The sequence below is a fragment of the Psammomys obesus genome, unplaced genomic scaffold, assembly GCF_907164565.1.
Source record: "Psammomys obesus unplaced genomic scaffold, mPsaObe1.curated_primary_1811, whole genome shotgun sequence".
In the NCBI taxonomy this organism is placed as follows: Eukaryota; Metazoa; Chordata; class Mammalia; order Rodentia; family Muridae; genus Psammomys; species Psammomys obesus.
The window spans coordinates 43,055,807-43,080,920 of record NW_026585644.1 but is presented as its reverse complement, the minus strand read 5'-3'; positions in this window follow the sequence as shown (position 1 = coordinate 43,080,920).

The window sequence follows — 25,114 nt, the reverse complement described above, 5'->3', positions numbered from 1 at the left end:
TAAGAAAATACCCCATAGACATGCCCACAGGCCAATCTGATGGAAGCAGTTCCTCAGCTGATGTCTCCTCCTCTTGGCTGTGTCAAGTTGACAACCAAGATAAGCCATCACAGAGTATCTCTGAGGTTTCTGTTGGAGAATGACAAAATGACTTCAAACTGCTGAAGTATTGGATGTGGTGTCACTTTCGCAGTAAACTATTGTATTTCAGGGATGGGGTGTGGTCCACTGGAGTTTCCACAGTTACACAAAGTGATGTGTTTCTTTTATCTTAAGAGAAAGAACATTCGGATTTCATCCTTCCTCTCTTGATCTCCCAAATGAAGGCTGATCAACAGCAGAGAGTAACGGCTGTACCCCAAATTCACACCAGGAGAGAAAGCTACAATTGATCCTTGTGGTTTCCAATGCTCTACATCCCCAAAGAATTTTTTTTTTTTTTTTTTGAACAGACACAAAAATCCCTGGAGCTGGTTTTTCTTATCTAGAAGGAGACATTTAACCATTCCTACTTCAATGGCAGTCAGCCTGGTTTTTGCCCTTTTCTTCATTTTCAGAGACTAAATCCTACAGAACTTTCTACTTTGGACTTCCGAGTTTTGGAAAGAGCAAAGCCTGCAGGGGTCATTCATTTTAAGTAAGCTCTTTTTAATTATTTTTTCAGTGATAGAAAGACACTGTTGGCTGCTTGTTTGTTGTTTTTAAGTGACATTTCTGTGAAGAGAGTCAAGGTAGAATTTCCTCTCCATGTTTTGTTTGCTTCCTTGCTTCCCACTTCCCTTTGCTCAACTTGCCAAAACTAACGTTTCTCTATGGCTTTGGTATGCTTTCTCCACTGGCAGGACTTTTGATCTATGGAGATTTAAAGTTTGGAACAAGCATTGGTGGCCAAGAGTTTGACAAAAAAAAAAAGGAAAGAAAAAAAAGAAACACACGTTCTTAATGTCCTCAATAGCTTGTGTTTGAAAACATGGCATCTTCTTCTGTAAGGTCTAACTAATCAGGTCAAATGGTGTTGGGAAGATATCTGGTGCATGTAGAACACTATAGCTGACCAGAGATAAGTTTTTGAGAAGCTATGCACAAATCTCAGGCCTAGGCATATGAGTTAGCAATCTTGAGGGAACCTGATCCAAGGAAAAAACAGCTCCCTCATTCTGAATTCTAGCTGATACTGGTCCAGAAACTCTTACAGAGATATTGCAACTTTTTTCTTTTTCTTTAATCTGTTACCCATCCTTCTTCTAAGGAAATGGGGGGAGGGTCCTAAATTTTCTGATTATTATACAACATCTTAAGCACAGAACCAGTAATACCAGTGTTTCTGGATGACAGCTGTGTGGACAACAGTTTTAGCCTGTCCTATCAGCAGGGCCCGTTCTTGCAGTGGCCCTGAGAATTTTGACTACTGAGAATGAGGTGAGCCAAGTGTGTGGAGATACTGAGCAGATTCGTGGATCCATGTGCCTTTTATAAATGTGTCACCAGAGAAAAATTACTCAGTTTAAACATTTTTACCAGGTGAGTTGAACATTGCAATAAGAAACATGACTAAAAAAAATGAGTTGTAAGGAAACCAGGCCTATTTAACACCCTGTAAGAGTTAGTCACAATTTTGTTTGAAAGACAAACAAGTGATTATTTTTGCTAAAGTAACAAGGTCTATAGTTCCTGAAATCTCATTTTCTGTTTCTAATAAGACTGGGTATCTAATGGTTAGGACTCTAAGCTGCCAACACAGAATCCATTCTGGTCAGTCTAAGCAGGAAAAGAGTTTATTCAGGTATGGCAGTGGGGTCATAAAAAGCTGGGGGTGGAGGGAAGGGGCAGAGCGCTCCAGGAATCATGTGTACCCATACCACAGCAGATGGAAAGGGGTTATTTGGCTCATAGGTTACACTCCATCATCCCAGAAAGCCAGTGCAAGAACTCAATGCAGAAACCTGGAGAAACTGTCTTTGCCACTTGTGAGAAATTTGGGATGGATTCCAGCAGCTCTGCTATATTGGTCAGTGGACTAGGGGAGGGGCATAGAGGAAGAAGAGGAAGAGAAATGGGACTGGTAGGAGATAAGGGAGGGGGCTACAGTTGGGATGCAAAGTGAATAAATTGCAATGATAGATAGATAGATAGATAGATAGATAGATAGATAGATAGATAGATAGATAGATATTGCAATGTCTCTGTCATCACACCAGTTCCTTGCAGACAGTTTCTCTGATTGCTCACTTTCAGAACTCATCCTCTTGTGAATGGGCATTATGGTTAGACTCTAGGTGGCTATTCCTGATGAATTTTTGCTACTGCAAATTAACACCACCTTCAACGGAGAAGTTAACAAGCCAGAAAACAGCAGTTTCTGGTGTCCTTGCTATGATTGCTAATTGGTTTGCAGTGGATTGGGTATTTTCTGTGCTGGTTAGTTTTTTGTCAACTTAACACAAACTAGAGTTCCCCAGTAGTGTGTGGGATGGGGAGATGAGTCTGTGGATTGGGCTGAGGTGTTCCTCACTCAGCCCAGTCCTAGGTGTACTTGATGTGTCCAAAGGTGTAGTTCTGTTGGCCACAGTGCCATTGTCTTCCTGGAGGGAACAAAAGTGAACTGGCTATAAACAGTGTCATCGCCTTGATGTCCAGGATGACTGTGACAGTGCTTTTGAGTGCCCTTTCCGTGGCCAGAGCTCTGACTGAATCTTCAAGAGTCAGTGCAGTATGTAGGAGGCTCATCTTCTGGGCCTTAGGATGTATTACATCCCAGAAAGATGTGATCTAGTATTCACATTCATCTGGGACAAGGAAGAGAATCTGTCAAACTGTGCAAAGCTCACTTTGGTCATTTATTTTGCCTTTTGGTGGTATTATCCCCTAATCCCCATTTGGCCCTTTTATTACAGAGCCTCTGGCTTTTCATCTGTACTTGGGACCTTTCTTAGAGTCTGGACACACAGCATACTTGTTTGGCTTGCAGTATGCTTCATATTTTCTTTCCCCATGATTTTGTTTGAAGTTGAATTATGTATTATGTATTAAATTATGTATTAAAGAGCATACTTGGTAATAGGTGAGGGAGGGAAGAGTCAATGGAACTTCCATTAAGCACAATGTTTTCAGCTTTGGCATTTCAAGGACTGATAGGAGAAGGGAAGAGAAATAGAGAGTGTAAAGAAGAAAAGGATCCTTGAGGCAGAATGAGCCACATGAGCAAAGTCATAGGATGCTGGAAACAGAGAGTTTCCCCCAGGGTAACTGTGAGCAGTTTGGTTTGGCTTCCATGTAGAAAGAGGGAGGAGGAGCAAGACAAGAGGTAAGTCTGGTTGGGTAGACTGGGCTAAATAAAATAAAAAAGAGGTAGGGGCAAGAGACATTGTCCAGGCCAATTCAGTCATAACAGGCCTCTAAGGTAAAGTGGCTAACAAACTAAGATGCTGCCAAATGTGGTTCACCAACCAGTCTCTACTGATCCACATTACAGTCACTGTAATTAACTGGGAAAATAGAATCCTGGAAAAAGTTTATGTGTGAGAAGAAATGCAAGAAGCATTAAATAATTTAAAATTGGCAAAGACAGGTAGAGAAGACAGCAAAGTGGCATTGCTATAGTGACTGTGTGGAAGGGAAGTTACCTGTTTATACCCCAAGCAAGAGTCATCCCAGCCCCTATGGGTTTCAAGAAAATACGAACTGGAAAACATACCAAATAAGATGCAAATGAATGTTACAAAACTTTCAAATGATGCTGTCTTGAATCCAGTGACTTTACACTGTCCTCTGTCTGGATTCGGAGTCAGAGAACTTAGATCTAGAGTTTCTAGTCAGGTCAAGTCGTCCACGTATTCATCATCTATGCATCACCCATCAATTCTTTCTCTCATCCATTTAACCACCCCTCACCAATCCCTTGGACTTCAAATCCTGTATAACACATGAGCTCACTAATGAATACTTAGTAGAAACTTGAAATTTCTGAAAGAATGTAAGGGATAATCCTGGACTCTGAATGTCTTAACTTTTGTTCAGATAACCCCCTTTTTCCTCCACTCTTCTTCCCTCTGTCTGTTGATTTGGATCTTAAATGACCACCAAAGTTACATAGGCTCAAGACTTGGTGTCTATGTATGGAGCTATTGGAAGGTGGTGGAACCTTTCAAGTAGTTGAAAGGAAGTCAGGTCTTTAGGGATGTGCCCTCAAGAGGACATTGGGATCAGTTCTCCTCCTGTCTCTTTTCTCTGTCACATGCCCTTGCCATGATATGCTATGTTGCTATTGGCTCAAGATAGCCTTAGCAACCTCAGACTGAACCTTCTGAAACCATGAGCCTAAATGAAATTGGCCTCTATATTGCCTATCTCAAGAACAAAAAGGTGACCAGCTCACCTACTTTTCAATGAGTAAGTGAATGCCTAATAATGAAAATCAACCTCCTGCGTAAGTGCGCCAAAGGAGTGTTTTTGAATCAGGAAAGTATTCAGTGACAAGGACATTGTCACCTCCTCTGAGAGGCTCACTTAAAAAAAATGTACTTTTAAATTAACTTCATTAAACTAAATCTTTCAAGACCTTTCCAAGAATAAACTTGGGTTGGTTTAATCAAGTTTATGCTAATTTGCTGTAGCTATCCTAGGACATGGAAACACTAACTGAATGGCATTTCTACTTATAATCTATCTCTTTAACTAGAGATCTCAAGCTCACGTGTCCCATCACTGGGCACACCAGCACACTGTCAGACCCTTCTAGGATGCAAGAAATAGAGACATTCCCATGAGCTCTAATAAAGATAATAAGTAATGGATAATAAGGTAAAGGGATAATAAGTAATGGACAAAGCTGTCCCAGGAGCTGTCCTGCTGAACCCTGTGGCTATCAGGACACTTTTTTTTGTTGTTGGTAGTTTTGTTGGTCGTGGTGTGCTCATGCATGTAGAAGTCAGAGGACAACTTGTGGAGGTCTGTTTTCTCTTTCCATCATGTAGGTTTCAGGGATCAAACTCAGGTTTGACAGAAAGTACCGTTACCTGGTCTAATGCAGCTGTTTGGCCCACTGGAACACCTTTAAACAAAGTGTTTGTTTTGATCTCTGAGAAGCAGGATCATTCAATCAACATCAGTCACAATTCCACCAGACATTTGAGTCCATCTAAGTAACCCATGTTCTTCTTTCCTGCTACTATATATTTTTTTCTAATCTCTCCTTGCAGTTGGTCCAAGAAAAAGGCCTGCTCTTCCGTGAGACACTCAGGGTGAACTTCTCCCTGGGGGACAAACTTGTCTCACAAGTATGACTTCTGTGAGGCTAGCAACCAAGACATCACTGTCCTTGGTTGGTATGTACCCCCTAGTTTGACCAGCTGTGGTCAGGCTAGCAGAGTCATGAGTTACAAAAACTAGAAACTTATAGATGGGTTGTGAGTGCAAAGTGGCTGTGGATTCAGCAGTTCAGAGATCCTCTTCCATCCATAACCAACTCTCAGCAAATGCTTCTTGAGCAGAAAAGACTCACATAGATTCAAAAGAAAGGTACAGTCTCTGTAAGGACTCTGTGTATCCAGATTCTAGCTTTTATGAATAAAGCTTCTATGAACATGGTTGAACAAATGTCCTAGTTGTATACCTGAGCATATTTTGGTTATATGCCTAGGAGTGGTATAGCTGGATCTTGAGGAAACACTATTCCTAATTGTCTCAGAAAGCACCAGATTGATTTCCAAAGTGGTTGCACAAGTTTACATTCCCACCAGCAATGGAGGAGGGTTCCCCTTTCTCTACATCCTCTCCAGCATGTGTTGTCACTTGAATTTTTGATCTTAGCCATTCTGATGGGTGTAAGGGGAAATCTCAGCATCAAATGTCCCTCAACTGAGGCATGGATACAGGAAGCATGGTACATTTACTCAGTGGAATACTACTCAGCAATTAAAAACAAGGAAATAATGAAATTTGCAGGCAAATAGTGGGACCTAGAAAAGATCATCCTGAGTGAGGTATCCCAGAAGCAGAAAGACACACATGGTATATACTCATTTATAGGTGGATATTAGACATATAATATAGGATAAACATACTGAAATCTGTACACCTAAAGAAGCTAAGCAAGAAGAAGGACCTTGGGTAAGATGATCAATCCTCACTCAGAAAGGCAAATGGGACAGACATTGCAAGAGGAAGAAAACAGGGAACAGGACAGGAGCCTACCACAGTGGGCCTCTGAAAGACTCTACCCAGCATGGTATCAAAGCACATGCTGAGACTCATAGCCAAACTTCGGGCAGAGTGCAGGGAATCTCATGAAAGAAGTGGGAGATAGAAAGACCTGGAGAGGAAAGGATCTCTACAAGGAGACCAACAGAACCAAAAAATCTGGGCACAGGGGTCTTTTTTGAGATTGATACTCTAACCAAGGACTATGCATGGAGATAATCTAGAACCCCTGTAGCCCATGGCAGTTCAATGTCCAAGTGGGTTCCCTAGTAAGAGCAACTTGGACTGTCTCTGACATAAACTCAGTGGCTGGGTCTTTGATCACCTCCACGTGAGGGAGGAGCAGCCTTACCAGGCCACAGAGGAAGACAATGCAGCCACTCCTGATGAGACCTGATAGGCTAAGGTCAGACAGAAGGGGAGGAAGACCTCCCTTATCAGTGGACTGGGGAGGGGTATGGGAGGAGATGAGGGAGGGCAGGATTTGGAGGGGATAAGGGAGGGGGCTTCAGCTGGGATACAAAGTGAATAAACTGTAATTAATAAAAATAAATTAATTTAAAGACTGTGTATAAAGAATATTGCAGAGGCAGAAGAGATCAAAGGAAGTGTATGCACAGCAATCTCTGACAGCACGTTTAATAGCCTTCTATACTAATACTCTTTGCTACATAAATAAATTGGTGTATGTTACATTAGCAATGGCTTTTCCCATCCCCTAAGGAGAGATTCTGTAGGGTGTGATCTTATTTTTATTTTCTTTTGCTGAGACTGTTCGTAGGATTACCTTCCAACAGATATTGTAGGTAGTAGTGAAGCTATGAACTTGGCAGTGTAACCTGAGGCTTGCTCCTTTCCTCTTCCTTTGTAGTTGCAGGGGTATAGTGTTTAGGACAAGCAAGTTCAACATGATACTTTGTCTGTTTATTTACTACAAGAAACAAATTATAACTGTACGATAAGGTTAGGCCTCTAAATTCTCATAAAAAGAGTCCTATCATGTGACTAGAGATACTATAAATGGAGCCTAGTTAGGACTCATTGAAAAAAAATGCCCTTGAAGTGTGCTCAATTATAAAAATTTGAGAGAAGACATATCAGTCTAAAGTATAACTTTCCTCTTCTTCCCCCACCGAAAGGACTACAACAGCTCTCCCTCCCTTCCTGGAGTCAGTCACTGAGGGGGAGGCTGGAGGCATCCAGAGAATGCCTTGACACAGCCCAGCTGCCCATCACTGCAGATCTTGGGGCCCAAAGCCAATTCATTCCTGTAGGAAAGAAGAGGCGCCCGAAGGAAACGGGGGAAGAAGAAACATTAAAGCAACAAAGAGTCAAAAAGATACCAGTCTGAAAGAGGCAAAGAGGAAGAAGGATGGGTTCAAAAGATAGGTGGTCTGTCTGCAGGGCAGTGGGTGCCCACTGTGCAGTTTTGGGGAGGAGTAGCTTGACCTGGCATGTATAACTGATTTCTTCTCTTTAGTGTGTGTGTATGTGGGTGGGAGGTGGGGGGAGCGGTGACAGGAACAAGACAGAGCCTTTTAGTGATGACATGTGAGCCCTTCATGCAGGTCCAGGGAGAGCTTATTTGATGAACAGAGGAAAACAGAGGCAGGGCAGGGGAGGAGGCAGTGATAATGGGTCATCTATGGTCAACAGGCAGACAGAAGCCACTTCCTTCAAGGTTTCGTGGGAAGGGAAGGTCATAGCTCAAGTCATCACACCAAAGTGCAAAAGATGTTTGGGTAGAGGAAGCAGTACTGTCAGATGGCTCTTCTCCTGGTTCTTACAAAGAAAACAGAACATATGGGCATCATTTTAACTCTTCAGGGACATGGAGTCCCAACAAGTTTCTAATGTATAAAGGATTGTAAATGGAAATCAATTTCCAGCAAAATGATATGCAAAAAATATTTCTGGAGTCTCTTAGTTTACTGTTCCTCCTCTGGTGAGTTGTTTTAATAAATGAAACTTTATTTATACCAAATTTTATAGATTCTCACATGACCTCAGTTTCCCCAGTCTTAAATTCTTATACTATAGAAGTTTTCACAAGATCTCTGCAGTTGGTTGAAAGCAAAATATAATGTGGTCAAATTATGGGGCACTGCCACTGGCTGGTGATGAGCTAGGATATGATGAGAGAATTGTAATGATCGCCACCACCTGGCAATTGATTACTGCTTGAAAACAACTGGGCTTTACATTTCATCTCATTTAATTCACCCCAAAACATGGTGGGGTGTGACCTCCACTTTGCAGATGTGGAGTGAGTGAATGAGCGAGCTCTTTATTTTGTAAGTCGTAAGTATCAGAGCCCAAAGCTCTTAGGAGTTGCCTACTGATGGAAAGCAGGCAGTACACAGAGCTTGGGATGACCATTGAAAGAGGAATAAAAATTGAATGTGGAAAGTAGAGGATAACTCAAGATGGGATGGAGACACACGAGTAAAAATAAAGAGAGCTGGGGAGGCCAAACTGCTTGGGATTGAGTTCATGCTCGTTTCTAGGAAGACGTGGGTTTAGAAAGAAAGACAGCCAAATGGGGAAGCTGCTGAAATGCAGCCTGAGAGATCTGCATATAATTCATCATGGGACAGGGACTCCTTGGGTGTATTAGTTTTGGAGTGATGTAAGCAGTTCATCTGATTTAATTTTTTTCAGACCGTTTTAAAAATGGCAGTTTGAGGACAGCCATGATTTTAGCGGGAAGTTTGAGGCAGGAGAGAGAGGAAAGGAATACAGGATGAGGGAAAAGTCACATTCGCTAGACAGTATTTACAGGACTAAAGGAAAATATTTTGAGAAACTTAGTCACTGACATGTCAGGCTACCAAATACAGGAAAAAGGAAGAAAGTGGAAGAAAAATAAATTTCTTCACCCTTTAGACACCATAAGCTTGGGTACGATTGGTTAATATGTGCCAGATAACATTGCATTCAAGTTGAGTGAGTTAAGTAAGTATAGAGCTGCTTCGATGGTCATAGCAAGTAACTGTTGATTGTAAGTTAGGTGTTCCAGCTTTGGGCGTGCAAGTCCGCTAAGTGGGCTGCTTGCTGTGAGTCTCAGTTCCGAGGCAGCTTAAGCAAAGGAGTGAAAACTGGTGCATTTTATTAAGGGCCTCTGGGCCAGAAACTTCCATATGTGTTGGGTCCTTTGGGTCTCTCCAGTAAAATAAATTACCACTCCTCTGTAGCAGCTGTGGAAATAGGCAGAGATCATGAACTAGAAGCCAAAAGCTACAAAGGTAGAGAAAGAGGGATTTTGAGCTTGGCTTCCTTCCTTCCTTCCTTCCTTCCTTCCTTCCTTCCTTCCTTCCTTCCTCCCTCCCTCCCTCCCTCCCTTCCGACTTCCCTCCCTCCCTTCCTTCCTTTTTCCTTCATTCCCTTCTACCTACCCCCACCAAATCCCTCTCTCTTTTCTCTTTCCAGGGTCTCATATAGCCCAGGCTGCCCTTGAACTATATGTAGCCAAGGCTGGCCTTGAGCTCTTGATTTTCTTGCCTCGGCCTCCCAAGGTGTACTTCCACGCCTAGCAAACCCTGGCAATCAAAGCCAGGGTGTTGTACGTGCCAGGCAATCACTCTACCACTAAGCTCTATCTTCTGTTTGAACTTGGCTCTTTCTAACCCTAAGTCTAATGCTTTATCTTATCCAGGTTAAAACTAATAAACAAAGAAGAGCCAAAGACTTGGAGGGAAAAAGAAGCAATATGATGAGATTCTAAGAGAATTTTAAAAATGCAAGTCATGTCCCTTGTTTTGATGTTAGCTTTAGTTTGTGATCTATAAGGGGCTTCTCCGGACTGAGCTAGTGGCTCTCCTGGAGCACTGGAGTTTATACAAAGGAATCACCCTCTTTCTCTCTTCCTTACAAAGAGGGGGGCCTGAGGGAGTCCTCCTTGATACAAGCATGCCGGCTTGCTGAGACTGCCTTAACCCTTGAAAATTTATGTCAGTGACTTCACTATAAAAACAAACCAATTTTACCTGACTTTTCAGGAGGCAACAGTCGGAAGAAAAATGAGACAAAGCCTGTGATTCTTACCAGAGCCTCTCTTGCCAGCGGAATGATTTGTAGCGAAAATGCAAAGACTGCAGACGAAAGAGAAAAAGGATGGTGAGAAGTAAGAGTTACTGTTCATCCAGTTCTGAACAGGGAAAGGAGGTAAGCCTTGGGATAAAATGTGGCACACTTGATACATCTTTCATGAGGTATGATGAGAGTCAGCCTGCCCGTGCAAGTTGATTTTGCATTCGTATAAGGTGGGTCTATTTTTTCTCCTAATCTTTATAAAAACACCTCAAGACACTTATAACAGGGAATGCCACCAAGCCTCGAAACACTGCAGACAACTTCACAGAAATGTGGATTGGACATGGACTGGTTTTGATACTAGTGTATACCAGTGAGGAAAATGGGACTTCCATCATCCTTTAGCTTAGGGGGGTAAATGGCTTGATGCAGAATTAAGGACAAGGATAAGGATAGAGAAGACGAGAGTGGCAGCCGTGCCGCAGCCGGAACAGTTAGTAGGCAGTTTGGAGATGGTAGTGATCGGGGGTGTAATCCAGTGTATAGAAGAATGTGACTTGAATATTATGATAATGATTAGAGTGCTCAGAAGCGCCTATAGATAATTGAGACTATCAGGCGTAATGGGATTGCAAGACCTGCTACCAACTGTCTTTTAAAAACAGGGACCATGCTCTAGCTATGATCCCCTCCCCCAACGCCTGCCCCAGATCCTTACTCTAGAGCACTGCACGTCACAGGCTGTTCGAGTGTGAGACTTCTTTGGCCGCCATTTAAATTCCTGGACCTTGGGTCTATGTGACGGAAAGGAAACCCCGTGGGATAGTATGTGCTAATCTTGTCTATAAATCTGCTGGCATCTTCTTCCAAAGCTGAAGTCTGCCCCGCTTTCTCCCCTTGGACTAGAAATACAGATCTTCTGGAGTAGGCTGGGCGTTTCATTTTCTAAAAACCGGACTTGTCGCATCCCAGTGGAGCCTAAAGCCAGTAACCAAGACCTTGACGTCTCCTCCAGAAGAGAACTCTCTGCTCCAGTGATAGCCACAACTCGTCAACTGCTCAGCTATCTGTGTCACTCCCCCTGGAGGGCTCACTGGTACAAACACTAGCGCTGGCGTTGTTTGACGTGGATTGGCAGGGCGTGGGCGACTATTCAAAGCAAAAACAAATGTCTCAATCACTTCATATTTTTGTTCTTCATTCCCCTAGGCTCCTGCGATAAGTGTGCCTTTCCACCAGCCCTGATGGTGCACAGTTTTAATTACTTAGTTCTTTTACCAGGAATTCTTGGCGAACAGAGGTCAGGGGCAGTGCCCGATAGGTGATGGACTGCCAGCGTTCATCGTGATGAGTTTAAAAGTAACGAGTTACTTTAATGGGCTTCTATTGTGAAACAGGGTAGAAAACTAAGCCATTGAGTCAGCTTGGCAGGTTGTCTTCCAGATAGGGAGTGCCTCACAATTCTCACTCTGCATCTCTTACACCCTGGACTCAGAGGATCTCGGCATTTTATTACCTTGTGTTCTTCCCGAGTATAACTGTCATTTTGCTCACACTCTCCTTCAAGAAGAAAGATTGGGTGCTCATCTGCATGAGAGATAGAAGCCGGGGTCCTTCTGCAGTGGTCTCACTTGCCACTCTTTGCCACAGAACTACCCTACTACCGCACTGAGGCCCCCAGACAGTAGTCAAGCTTGGTGGAGAGCCTTGGGTGTGGCCACATTTGACTGAATTAGGACTTGTGTTGGACAATCTTTGTTCCTGATTGGGAAAGAGGCCCCATTGCCCCACTTTTCCTCCTCTCTCCTTTCCCTTTAGTATCAGATATTCACCACAGTCTAAAGATTCCCTGCCTAATCCTGCTTTCCCCTTTGTAATTGTATTGTTTTTACTTCACAATAAATCTACCATCTTTGAATCTGCTCCTCCAGAGATCTGAGCTAGCATATCTCTACACTACCTCAGCAGATACGTCTTTCTTCTTAAAACACATTGGAGAGGTTTTATTAACTCGATCACATAGCATCTCACATCATAGCTATAGCTTTATTGATATGCCTGGCCTTCAAAGAGAGCCATTTATCACATCAACTAAGTCTATTCAAAACCACGTTTTGGATCCTCATATTGTTTGTGATGAAATACCATCTCCTGGGGGTGGCTTATGGAGAGAATGGGCCATTTTAAGTCAACACCCCACACACTAGCGCATTGCCAAGGCTTTACAAGTTGGATTGCGGCCTGAAGAGAGCAAGCATGGAGTGAGGGGAGGGCCCCTGAACATGTCTGGAGGTGATAACAAGAGCAGCCGTGTTTCAGAGAGGTTTATGAGGGTTCTTGGATGGGACCCTTGAGAAGTCTACCACTTTTATGCCACTTGGCATCTTGTCGTTTTTGGCACAAGCTAAGTTAGAGCTTGGAATGAGGTTATCACAGTCTATTTGTTCTGCCAAAGAACTGGCTACTGCTTCGAGTCTGCGTTCCTCTCATCTTATTTGCTTCTGCCTTGCCAGACACACTCCCCTGCGGTTCCTGGTAGCCCCACTGGTAGCTGATAGCGTGACTGCTAGAAGTACGAGTGTAAGACAGAGCCAAGAAAACCAAACAACCTGCGCTCTGCTATTTACCCACTCCATGTTTGCAGCCTGGCATTCTTGACGACTGTTGGAACCCCTCTCTTTACTAGAAGGCATTATCAGCTAGACAGCAGACACATACTTCTCCTATTATCTAATGCCTCTGCACCAGGCGTTGAAAACATCAATCCCTTCAGTTATGTTTTGGTGTGCCCAAATACATGGAAGCAAGAACAACATTACAATACCTCAACTCAGACATGATTTAATCCAAGGTAGCAATCACACGACTAGCAAGTACTTTCAAGGAAGCAGAATTACAAGACTTCAACACAGATGATAGCCCCCTCCAAAGAGCCTTCTTTCCATGACTGTACTTTAGCATCAGCCATACATCAATCTCCTAGGCCTTTTGGCATCTCTGAAACTATGGTTGGTTGATTTTGTTTATTTTTATGCCTTCTTTGGAAATTGGAAGAAACCAGATGTCATCACAGAATAACCCTGTCTGAAGGCAGGAATCCCTTTTTTCTAGAGTGGCCATATCCAAAGCATCCATTAGTTCCCAAAGACAACAAGTGAAGACAAATCCAGTGCTGTATTACCTTTGAAAATGTCTGCATGACAGCCATGTGGTACCAAAGTGGTGGGGGCAGGGAAAATGGGCCCACCCACATCCCCAGCCTCACTCATCTGAGAATGAACAGATTTATAAGTAGGATTGCAGGAATATGGATATACATTATTTGATCATCTTTATATGCACTTTTATTAAAGTTATGTATACTGTGTTTTGTTAATTGAACTATTCTACCAGGCTTGTCTCTGAAATGGCCAATTCTCTCACTTTCCCTCTCTTCTCTAGAGGCAGAAATGACCAACCCTTCCTTCATCAAAGGACTCTTTTCACTTCTTGGGTTTTCATTTTTAAGAATTATCTATTGACTTCCTACTGTGGAAGGCAGAATTTCATTCTCCTTCATTCCTACCCCTCCCCTAGTCGCCACCATCTCATCTGCTTTTAATCTCTTATCTTTATTTCAATCTAATGTAGTTTTGGCTAAGTCAGTATTAAATATTTAAATTTTCATAACCATTTAATTATTTGGGGTAGCTAGGTCTTTTGCTTTTTTTTATGCTCTTAAGTCAAAGTAGCATTAAGCTCTCAATTAAACATTGTCCAACTCCTCCAGCTGATTTCATCTTAGAGCAATATTTTGGAGCCTTCTCAACTCTACTCATGAGGTGCCTTCATATTTTCTGTTTGGATGGTTGATGTCCTTCTCCTTTGCTGCATCTCTCTTTCCTGCATACTGTCTTTTCTTCTCTGACTTCATCTGCCACTTGGGTGGGGTACTTCCTTCCTACAGCAGTTTCTTGAGACAGAGCGAGCAGGGGTTGTTGCTAAGTTTTACATGGCCAAAAGTGTCCTTATCCTGTCTGCTTTGGCGGTGTTTAGTATGACTGCAGAATCCTGGGGTGGAGATAGTTTCCCGCCAGAATGCTGACGGCATTATTATTTCATTGTTCTAACTTCCAATGCCATGTCTGATTCCTGTCCTTTGTATTTTCTGTCTGAAAGCTAATGTGATTTGGTTATGTCCCATTGAGGTGGATCTGGAATATAAAAATTCATGGCTTTCAAATGCGAAACATTTAAAAAATTATTTCCTTGTTAGTTTCTTTGTTTTGTCTAGTCTCTTTTACTGGGTTATCTATTATTTTCATGGTGGTCTTTTCACTTTATTTTTTAAATTTTTATTAATTATTTATGTATTTATATTTTTATTTATCACAATTTATTTACCACCTAATGTTTTAAATTTCTATTTTTATGTAGTATGTGTGTTTGTGCATGCATATGTGTATGCGTGCGTGCGTGCGTGCGTGGATGTGTGTCTGTGTGTGAGAGTGGGCATCTCTATGTCACATAAATGTTTGGAAGTCAGAGGACACGTTTCAGGAGGGGGTTCTTTCCTATCTTTACTTGGGCTCCAGGGAACTCGTGTTCTCAGGCTTGTGCAAGCACACTGACCATCTTGTCTACCATGTGTTAGCCCTTTGACACCGACCTACTTTCCATAGCTTCCCCTTCTACTTCCCCTGTCTTTTGCTTTTTGCTGTTCTTGTTATAAGATCTCTCTGATCCTTATGCAGAAATTTTCATTTGTGCTATTATGTTTTTAATTTCTAGTTGATTGTTTTTTCTATAAATGATTTCTTTTGATTTATAACATTACAATAATTTGCTTATTCTATGCCATCTCTTTAAAGATGTTAGCATAGAGTTCAGATTCCCATACATATTTGTTTTTACTTCCTTACAAAGGCCGCACTTCCTCTAAAGAGCTTTAATTTTTTTATCTCCACACAGCAGTAACAAATTACATATTTTCTGAAGTCACATAGATTATTAGTGACAGTAGGTCACGTATTAAGAAGTAAAATACATCTTAGCCAAGGTAGGGAGATTAAAATCACTATCAATTATCTTTTCCAACCACAATTATATCAAAGAAATACCGGGAGAGATTTTGGAAAATTCACAAAAGCATGGAAAGTAAACAAACTGTTTCTAACCAGACAACCAACCAGGTAGAAGAAATTGAAATCCCCGTGGCTCAGCTGAGAGAATACTTGGCTAGCATGCCTGAGGCTCTGGGATCCATCTCCAGCCCTGGATACGTGGGCATCATGCCACATCCTATAATCCCAGCACACAGGAGAGCAGGACAGCAGGACCAGAAATCCTAGGTTATTCTTGGCTAAATATTGAGTTTGAGGTTGAGGCTATACTAGACACTGTCTTTAAAAGTCCATTTTTCCTCCCCCCCCCAAAAAAAAACCCATAGAATACCAGATAAGCAGAAACAACAAAGAACTGAAAAGAAAAAATTTAAATATTATGAGACAAATATGAAGCTGGAAACACCACACATTGAAACGTATGCATTAAAAGCAGCTGCCATAGGCAAGTTCAAGTAATAATACCTATACTTTAAAAATGAAAGGTCTCGGATAAGTACCCAGCATTACACCTTATAATACAAGAAGTTTAAACTAAGCCCAAAGTTCTTAGAAGGAGAGGAATAAGCAAAAACATGTGAAAAAACTAATACAAAAAGCTAAGAGTTGCTCTTTTAAAAATTAGGAGTATACTTATAGACACACACGTATGCACATATGTATGTACGTACATACTACACAAGGTCCTTGGTTCAATCTATGAAAATGCTAATAATGATATCTATTTATCTTTGTTGCTTTCGTATTTCTGTGAAGAGGCACCATGACCAAGGCAACTTATAGAAGAAAGAGCTTACTGGGGTTTTCTTACAGTTTCAGAGGGTGGGTTCATGACCATCACGGTGAGGAGCATGGCATCGGGCATAGTGCTGGGGCAGTAGCTGAGTGATTCCACCCTGAGCCACATGAGGCAGAGAGAGAGCTAACTGAAAATGACATGGACTTTTGAAGCCTCGGACTATGTGCCACAGCTCCTCCAACACAGCCACACCTCCTAATCCTTCCCAAACAGTTCCACTAACTAGGTACAAATATTCAAACATACAAGCCTGTGAGGTTCATTATTAGTAAAATCACCACACTATTGTTTAAAATGTTTTAAGCAAAATCAACAAAACTGTAAGTGTCCAGCCAAAGGGAGGGGGAGAAAATTCTAATAAAATCAGAAGTGAAAGTGGAGAGACTGCTACAGAAAACTTCACAATGGTTAAATACCCTAAAAGAGCGTAATGTATTGTTAGAAAGATACAGCTTATCAAAGCTAATTCATAAAAAATAGAAAATTCAAACAAAATGATCAGCAAGTATGGGGAATGAATTAATAAAGAAATCTCTCATTAAAGAAGACTCATAATCAAACCTTCGGCAGAGTACATGGAATCATATGAAAGAAGGGGAGTTAGTACGATGTGGAAAGGATAGGAGCTCCACAAGGACCGAATATATCTGGGCACAGGGTCTTTTCTGAGACTGACACTTAACCAAGGACCATGTATGGATATAACCTAGAACCTCTGCTCGGATGTAGCCCATGGTAGCTCAGTAACCAATTGGTTTCCTATAGTAAGGGGAACAAGGACTATCTCTAACAGGAACTCAATGGCTGGCTCTTTGACCTCCCCACCCCCCAAGGGAGGAGCAGTCCTGTTAGGCCACAGAGGAGGACTTTGCAGCCATTCCTGAAGATACCTGATAAAACAGGGTCAGATGAAAGGGGAGGAGGTCCTCCCCTATCAGTGGACTTGGAAAGGGGCAGGGACGAGATGAGGGAGGGAGGGTGGGATTGGGAGGGAATGAGGGAGCGGGATACAGCTGGGATACAGAGTTAACAAAATGTAACTAATAAGAAAAAAAAAGAAAATATATACAAAATACATTATTAGTAAAAAAAGAAAAGAAAAGAAAAACTCAAACATGATGGCATCAAGGTGAAATTCTATGCAACATTGAAAGAAAAGGCAACATGAGTCTTTCTCAAGGTCTTCCAAATAATTAAAGGCTTAATAATTAAAGGATTATTTCTAGACTCATTTTACAAAGACTTAATACTAAGCCTGACAAGATATTACAAGAAAAACAAAATACAGAGCACTGTCCTTGATGAACATAGATGTAAAGATCCCCCATAAAATACATGTAAACTAATGTAACTTTATGGTGGAAGCATCATTCACATGACTAATTGGGACTTATCCTTGGGTTATAATCAATATATGCAAATCAAGCAATGCAATGCATTATGTTAGCAGAAAGAAGGCTGAGAACCATGTGGTTCTCTCAGCAAATGCAGAACCATTCGACCATGAGACCTAAAATTCTTTCACGATAAAATCTCTCTGCAAGTTAGGTCATGACTGAATGTGCCTAATGGGATAGATATTTGTCGTAAGCCAGCAGCTAACATTGTACTCGAGAGCTTTTCCTGTAAGTCCAGAAACAGGACTAGGAAGCCTGCTCTTCTCACTCCTATTCCATGTAGTTCTAATGGCGCCAGCCAGCAATCAGACAAGAAATATAGAAACCATCCAAATGAGGAATTCCTTTGGCTGTCATTGTCCTCTCACACTCACCTTTGTTAGTTTACATCTTTAAAATATCCAGGAATTTGGGAGGGAGTGGAAAGATGTGCATTCATTCTGCTCAGGAATGCCAGAACCTATTCTTTCATTGTCTTTGCTCTTCACTTTTGGCCTACAACCAAGATTGGGTTTATATAAGTTATATAGTTTTGTCTTACAGGGATTACAATGATGATTGCTGTATATCCTAAAGCTTACAGCTCTTAATACCATTTATTTTTTTTCCTATGACCTAACGTGATAAAAACTACCATTCTTCATTTCTAAAAGTTTACAGATGTTAACTTCCATCCGATTTTCATTAGTTGGTAAGGAGTTGAGACAAAAACTTAACAACAAAACTTTATGACTTCTATCCGGATTTTCCTTTGTCAGTTACACCAGACTGTTTTATGAATACTTTTTATAATAAATATTAATTAACCTGCAAGGCAGCCTGTCTCACCGATAGACGAATCTGCTAAGACCATCTAGTGAATACCAACTGAAAGCTGCCTGCTTGGTTTCTCGTTTTGTTTCTGCTTCCTTCAACTGAATGTTGTGTTTATTCCTTTTTCCACACATCAGGTCTTTTGTACACTCAACTGTCATGAGGTATGAATGAAGAGTGATGGGTATGCTGAGTCTACAACAGTGTTTCTCAACCTGTTTCGACCCTGTGAAAGGGGGCCAATAGATCTTTTACAGGGGTTGTCCAAGACCATCAAAAAAACCACATAGATTTACATTAGGATTCAAAACAGTAGCAAAATTACAGTTATGAAGTAGCTACAAAAAATAACTTTATGGTTGGGAACCCCCACGACATGAGGTACTGTATTAAAGGGTGGCAGCCTTAGGAAGCTTGAGAACCATTTCTCCAGAACATTGGATAAGTTGTCCTTGGTGCTGTGTCTGTGAGGAAGAAGTCAAAATCCTCTAGGATGCAGTACCTCATGGGTGGATGGAAGTGGAAAGCAACAAGGTAAGGCGGAGGGAGCCTGATGGGGCGGTGAAGCACACACCTGGAATGAGGCACATACGTTGCCTTTGAGTAGATTGTTCATGTGCAAAGATTGTTGAAGGCTGATCCTACCTTCGGGCCTCCAAGAGAATGAGGTCTACCACAAAACTGGAACATATGGAATGGAGTTACAGATAAGACAGTAAGGAAGAACCCTGTGTGTAATGATAAAAAAATGTGGGAGAGATATCATAGGGGAAGAAGGCGGTCTACTTTCCTTTCTGTTGTTGTGCTGAAACACTTTGTTTATTCCATTTAGGACTTTTGGATTACAGGCCATAACTAAAAGAAGTCAGGACAGGAACTCAAGGCAGGAACCTGAAAGCAGGATGGACGGCTTTTCCATAAAGCATTGCCTCTGATTCACTCACAGCCAAGAAAGTAGAGAGGGAACCATGGAGAAATGCTGCCTGGTGGCTCACTCTCAGGATCATGCTTAGCTAGGTTTCATACTTAGCATACTTAGTGGAACCATCTTTAGGAGATGGTTCTACTCATGTTAGGATGGATCCTTCTTCGTCAATCAACAACCGAGACATTCCACCTTACATGAGTTTACAGACCATTGTGGTCTGGGAAATCCTCAATTGAGACTTCTTTCTCAGATGACTTCAACCCATGTCAAGTCCGGAAGAAGGCTGAAATAAGACGCTGTGTAAAGAAATAGGATGAGAAATAATGAATAGGAAAAATAAGCCCAGACCAATTCCATGAGGTCCTGAATCAAAAGCAACAGCTACAGCAAAAACCATGTATTTCTTCTCCTACCCTAACCTGAGGTGAGACATTTACGTCCTGACTTCAGTCTCACCTTACAGTGGAAGCAAGCCTGGAGGAAGAGACTTCAGCATGCCGGCCCTCACCTGCAGCCTGTCCTGGCTTGTCCACCTGCCTCATGGGGCTCTCCTGTCTACAATCACCACGGCACTGGGTGAAGGATTTGATCTGAGGCCAAAGCAAATAGCAGCTGAGAGACTAACAACAGTTGGCGTCTGGCTTTGGCTCGGATGGGCTCTGGCGCCTTCCTAGGTATTGCCCTTTCCCCACAAAAGTCTGTTTGGCCTGGTGAAAACAGCTAACATGTGTTCAGTTGCTCTGGTGTTTACCAGCGGTTTCCGCATACAGTCCTCACCCCTCTCAGCTATGCTGTTGGTAAAGTTCTATGATTACCATTCTGTAGACACAGACACTCCTAGTTGCATCCTATATACTGAAGTTACACTGTCTTTATTCTTCATTACCATATCTTCCCTAACAATAGCGTGGAGATCATACATGCTGTAAAGTTGTATGGAGATTTAAATAGGATTTTGTGTGTACAGTGTTTGGACAGTTAACGTCATGTAAATGTATATTCTTGCTTAAATGACCTATTGCAGTTGTAATCTTCTTCCATATTTGTCATGAAGAACAGGAGATCCTAGAAGTGAATAGGATAAAAATGCAAGTTTTTAACTTCAGAGTCTATCCTAGATTATATGGATGGCTCCAAAAATTTCTTTCAAACATCGATGTATGTATTCCTTGTATTATTAACTTGTAATCCCTTCCAGTTAAAGGCAGGGCTTCTGTCCTTGAATATTGTGGGTGACTCTCTGATTTGCTTTGAGCAGTAGAATATGGCAGAAATGACAACAGGCCTTAAAGTCTCCTCTCAACTTATGGGGCCTGTAACTCTCACCAAAGGAAACCCAAGCTTATCTGCTCAGGTGTGTGTGACCCAGACAACTAGGCCGACGGGTACAGACCAGCCCCCTCTTTCTATTCCTCATACCTCCATCTGCCAAGTACAAGCAGACATAATTCCACATGATGCCATGAGAGTTACCCAGACAAAAAAAAGCACAATTTACAGAATTATGACCAAAAGTGGTTGTTAGCTTAGAGCGCTAAAGTAGGAAAATGAAACATGACTAAGATGAAAAAGTTAGAATGTTTAGATGGTTAGTCTGTATAAATGCTGAAAGGAGTCATGAAGTCAGCTCATGATGTCATTGCTTAAACTATGCTTGATTCAACAGCAGTTAGTGGTTATTTTAACTAAATACAGAAAGAACTTTGAATTTGATGAATTTATGAAGACATATTCCTATCATACATGTAATTCTTTGAATAAAAATATGTGCTATAACCTCAAATTTGGTAAGCTCCAAGCTCAAGGATTTATTAATTTCTGCCTTACCTTATGGCCAACATATGTGTCTGACCAAACATGGTGCAAATGTTTCCAACATCATGTCAGGAGTTTAAAGTAAGGCTTAGGACCAAAATGCCCAGTCCTTATCCACAGCCAATTTCCTATGGCTTTATAGGACACACTCCGATTGTCATCCTCTCCTCAGCTCCTTAGAGACTTCTAAATTATTCTGTAATAAATAATGCTTAGAAAAGGGGATGTGAAAGCAGGAAGGCTGAAAACACCATATTTCAGGACAACCTGGGCACTCCAGACCCAGACTGCAGTCTGAACCTACTTGAACATGTTAGAAGAACATTGGTCAGAAAAGTTCAGACTATCCCTGAAGTCCTTCACAGCCAAAACAAGGTGTTCAGAGCAGAAGGTCTTCTCTGAGCAGGGAGGTCTGTGGGTGTTCTTCTCAGGGGACAAGCTAGTTTCTAGTCTGTGCCTTCCCACGGGCAGAAAAGAGGTGGAGGGAACTCTGTGTAGTCATTAGACTACATTCTCCCTAATGTATGGAAGAAGAGTGACTTTAGAAAGATTAATTCACAGGCCCACGGGGTACAGGCTGCTGGACAGAGTGTAATATTCCTCCCTTCCCCGTTAGGCTTAGTCCTGGTCCCACTGTTCCTACTACAGTAGGATTTGTTTTTAGTTAAGTCAGATTGTTCTCTTAGTCAATAGTAGAGGTAAGGCGAAGAGTCATAGCCACAATGGCTTTAGTTTCTGATCTTGGCTTCAGTTGCATACTTCCAATGACTATGGAGAGAAAGATGGGTGTCTTATTTATTCTTCTGTTACTACTATAAAACACCATGACAAGGGCAATTTACAGAAGAAAGGAATTTACATTGGCTTACAGTTCCAAAGGCCTAAGGGCCATCATGGCAGGGAAGCATGGCAGCAGGCAGCAGGAACAAGATATGTGTGATCCCATCTTTTACTGCAAATAAGAAACAGAAAGAGCAAACTGGAAGTGGGATAAGGCTGTAAATTCCCAAAACCAAAGTCTCGTGATGCTCTTTCTCCAGGAAGGCCACAGCTCCCCACAACTCTGAGTTGCAGTTTCAGAATGTCAGGCAGAAAGCAGGGCATACTAGGAGGGAAATTCAGGAGGACTAAATCACAGCTTTAGTACCGATGTGTTCCAGGTATTCAGTATTCTGGCGGGTTAGCTAAATTAACGTTTTGAGGCACACCATGATGCTTTCAAGAGAAGTTTTGAAGAAATCTATATACACTTCAATGGAACTGTGAATTAGTCCAGCCACTATGGAGATCAATCAGAGTGGAGGTTCCTCAGAACACTACAAATAAACCCAGCATATGATCAAGTTGTACCGATCCTGAGCATACATCTAAAAGAATCAAAGCCACCATACACTAGAGATCCTCCACACCCATGCTTACTGTCAACAGCCAAGTTACAGTGGTCAGTGCCCATCAGAGGATGTGTGTGTGTGTGTGTGTTACTATTAATCCAGAAAGAATGAAATCCTGTCACTTGTAGGATAATGGGTAAAACTAGAGATTATCATGTTAAGCAAAATTAGTCAGATTTTTAAAGACAAATAACACATACTTTCTTTCACACATGGTTTAGGGGCAAGGAGAGGCCTCATGAGAGTAAAACAGGGTCCAATATGGAACAGAGGGGGATCAGGAGAGGAGAAAAGATTAAGGAGACTTGGATATAAGCAAAGTATGTCATATATGATATACATTAAATGTTACAATGTAACCTGTTATTCTGTGTGATTCTATATACTAATTATAAAGAATTGAATTGAGCATTTCAACATAGTATATGTGATATAGGATGTCATTATTGCTATTCAAAATATGAGGAAATTTAAACCCAGAGAGGCAAAGTGTTTTTCCACAGATCAAACGCAACCAGACCAAATGCTTCTAAACTGTTTGTGTCACTCTTTGCCCCTGCTGTGTATTAACTCCTCTGAGCCCAAGTTCTATAATTTTAAAGAAATGACAGTCTCCAGGGCTCCACTATATGAGGTGTCTGCATATTTTTTGTGTTAGCTTGCTGAATCTCTAAAGTAATCTGTGGATGGGACTATCTCCATCCCTGTTTTACAGATGAAAGAAGCCAAGGCTTTGAGAGCTTGGGAAACTGCCCGAATCAAATCCATGTTCTTGGTCACTCTCAGTTCCCATCAGTCTTGCAGGATTACTTTTGTCCCTACACACCTTACTAGGTGATGCCAAAGTAGCTATTGGAGCATTTGTGGGACATTGAACATGTCCATCTGACATCGATATGAAGAAAAATTGCCACCGCTTCTGAAGACAACAAACCATGAGAGATCCCCAATCAGAAGACCCAGATAGACATCTTCACTGACAAACAGAGCAGAGACAGCTGTAGAAGCTGTGAAGAGAGGGTGCCCTGGTCTTAGAAGTCTTCCTGAAAGAGCTAAGTTTTGCCCCAGCTTGTCACAATAATGCTGACATAGAATGTGAGTAGAGAGCCAAAACCCTGGCCACCAGGACCACAACCCTGTCCAGGGGAATATGGGCAGGTGCCCGGACATGGATGGAGAAAATTCTGATGGGAGTAAGCAGGGTGGAAAAAAGCTCTCACTGCCGTAGGAATGACTCTATGAGGTTCAGGACCACCATCTCACCCTCAGTACGTGCTGCACACAGTAGAACCCGCACCATCCTCAACACAGCACTAGACTTCTTGGAGCTCTTTCAGCTTCCACAATTCTCAATGCCCAGCGGAGTCACAACGCACTCTCTGATCTTGGCTCAGACTCTTGCTCAACTCGTGGGCCCTTCCCATGCGCTTTTATGTCTCTGTTTATTTTGTGTTTTGTGAGTGGCCCAGGCCTTTAAAGGACATGCTCCAACTTCAGCCTGTCATTATGGTTCTGCGCTAGCCCCACTCCTGGGATGGGTGAGCCTGGGTTTTTAATTTGCTGTGACAGGAGATAATTGTCGCTTGACTTTCCACCCTGAAAATAACCCCCGGGTGGCGCTTCCCTACTGGGAATCCACAGAGGCATGCTCACCCTTAGGGCTAATGCCAGGGGAAGCTTAAGCCAGGGGCTGGAGCAATTCCTCTCAATATGCCTACCCTTTTCTTTTCTGTGGACTTCACAACATGTAATTAGTGTTTTCTTTATGAGCCCAGGATGGCAGAGTTAAGAAAGTTCAAACGAATTTTTGGATAATGATTGCAATAATTCCTGGAGTGGGGCTCTGTGAAATTTGATTCCGGGGACACTAAACCCTCCTTTCTGGACTAATCTACTTTTTTTGTCTGTATTCAAGTTCACGGACATCATATTCTTCCCACCAGGGTTATTCTTCATTGTCTTTTTTTTTCTTTTAAATATGATATCTTCTATAGAAATAATCTGGGCAAAGTCTCATCAATCAGAAAGTATTCCAGATGACAAATAAGAACATAAGTTCTTTTGAGATGATAGACAACACCCTTTTCATCATAAATTGAGGTAGCTAAAGATGACCTCCTACCTTTCTTCCTACACAAGTTTTTTGGACACTATTCTTAGACTTGTCTTGTCATAGCAGACTTCAGCACAAAGGATTGTGAAGTCAGAGATTGCACCAAGATGTCTAGAAGTTTTACACTGTAGCTGTGACTTAGGATGAAGAGGCAGAGATGCTCAGGGTGGTAGAGAGGAGCAAATCCGCAAAGATACTGTTCCTTAATGCTTCCAAGAACATGTAGGTCAGCCCTGTACCTCAGATGATATCTGCATTCAAATTTTGATCTTTATAACCTTGGATAAGTTACCTTTCTTATCCCCATCTACACAGAGGGACAGGCAACAAACCTGTCTCATTGAGCTGTTAGGAGGTTTAAGGCAGACATGGGGCACATGATAAGACTGCATTGTTGTCCTAGCTTGTTTTTCTGTTGCTTCCTGACAAAAAGCAACTTGGAGAGGGAAGGGTTTCTACTTAGGTAACTTTCCTCATCACTGAGGGAAGTCAGGGCAGAAACTCAAGTCAGGAAATTAGAGGGGGG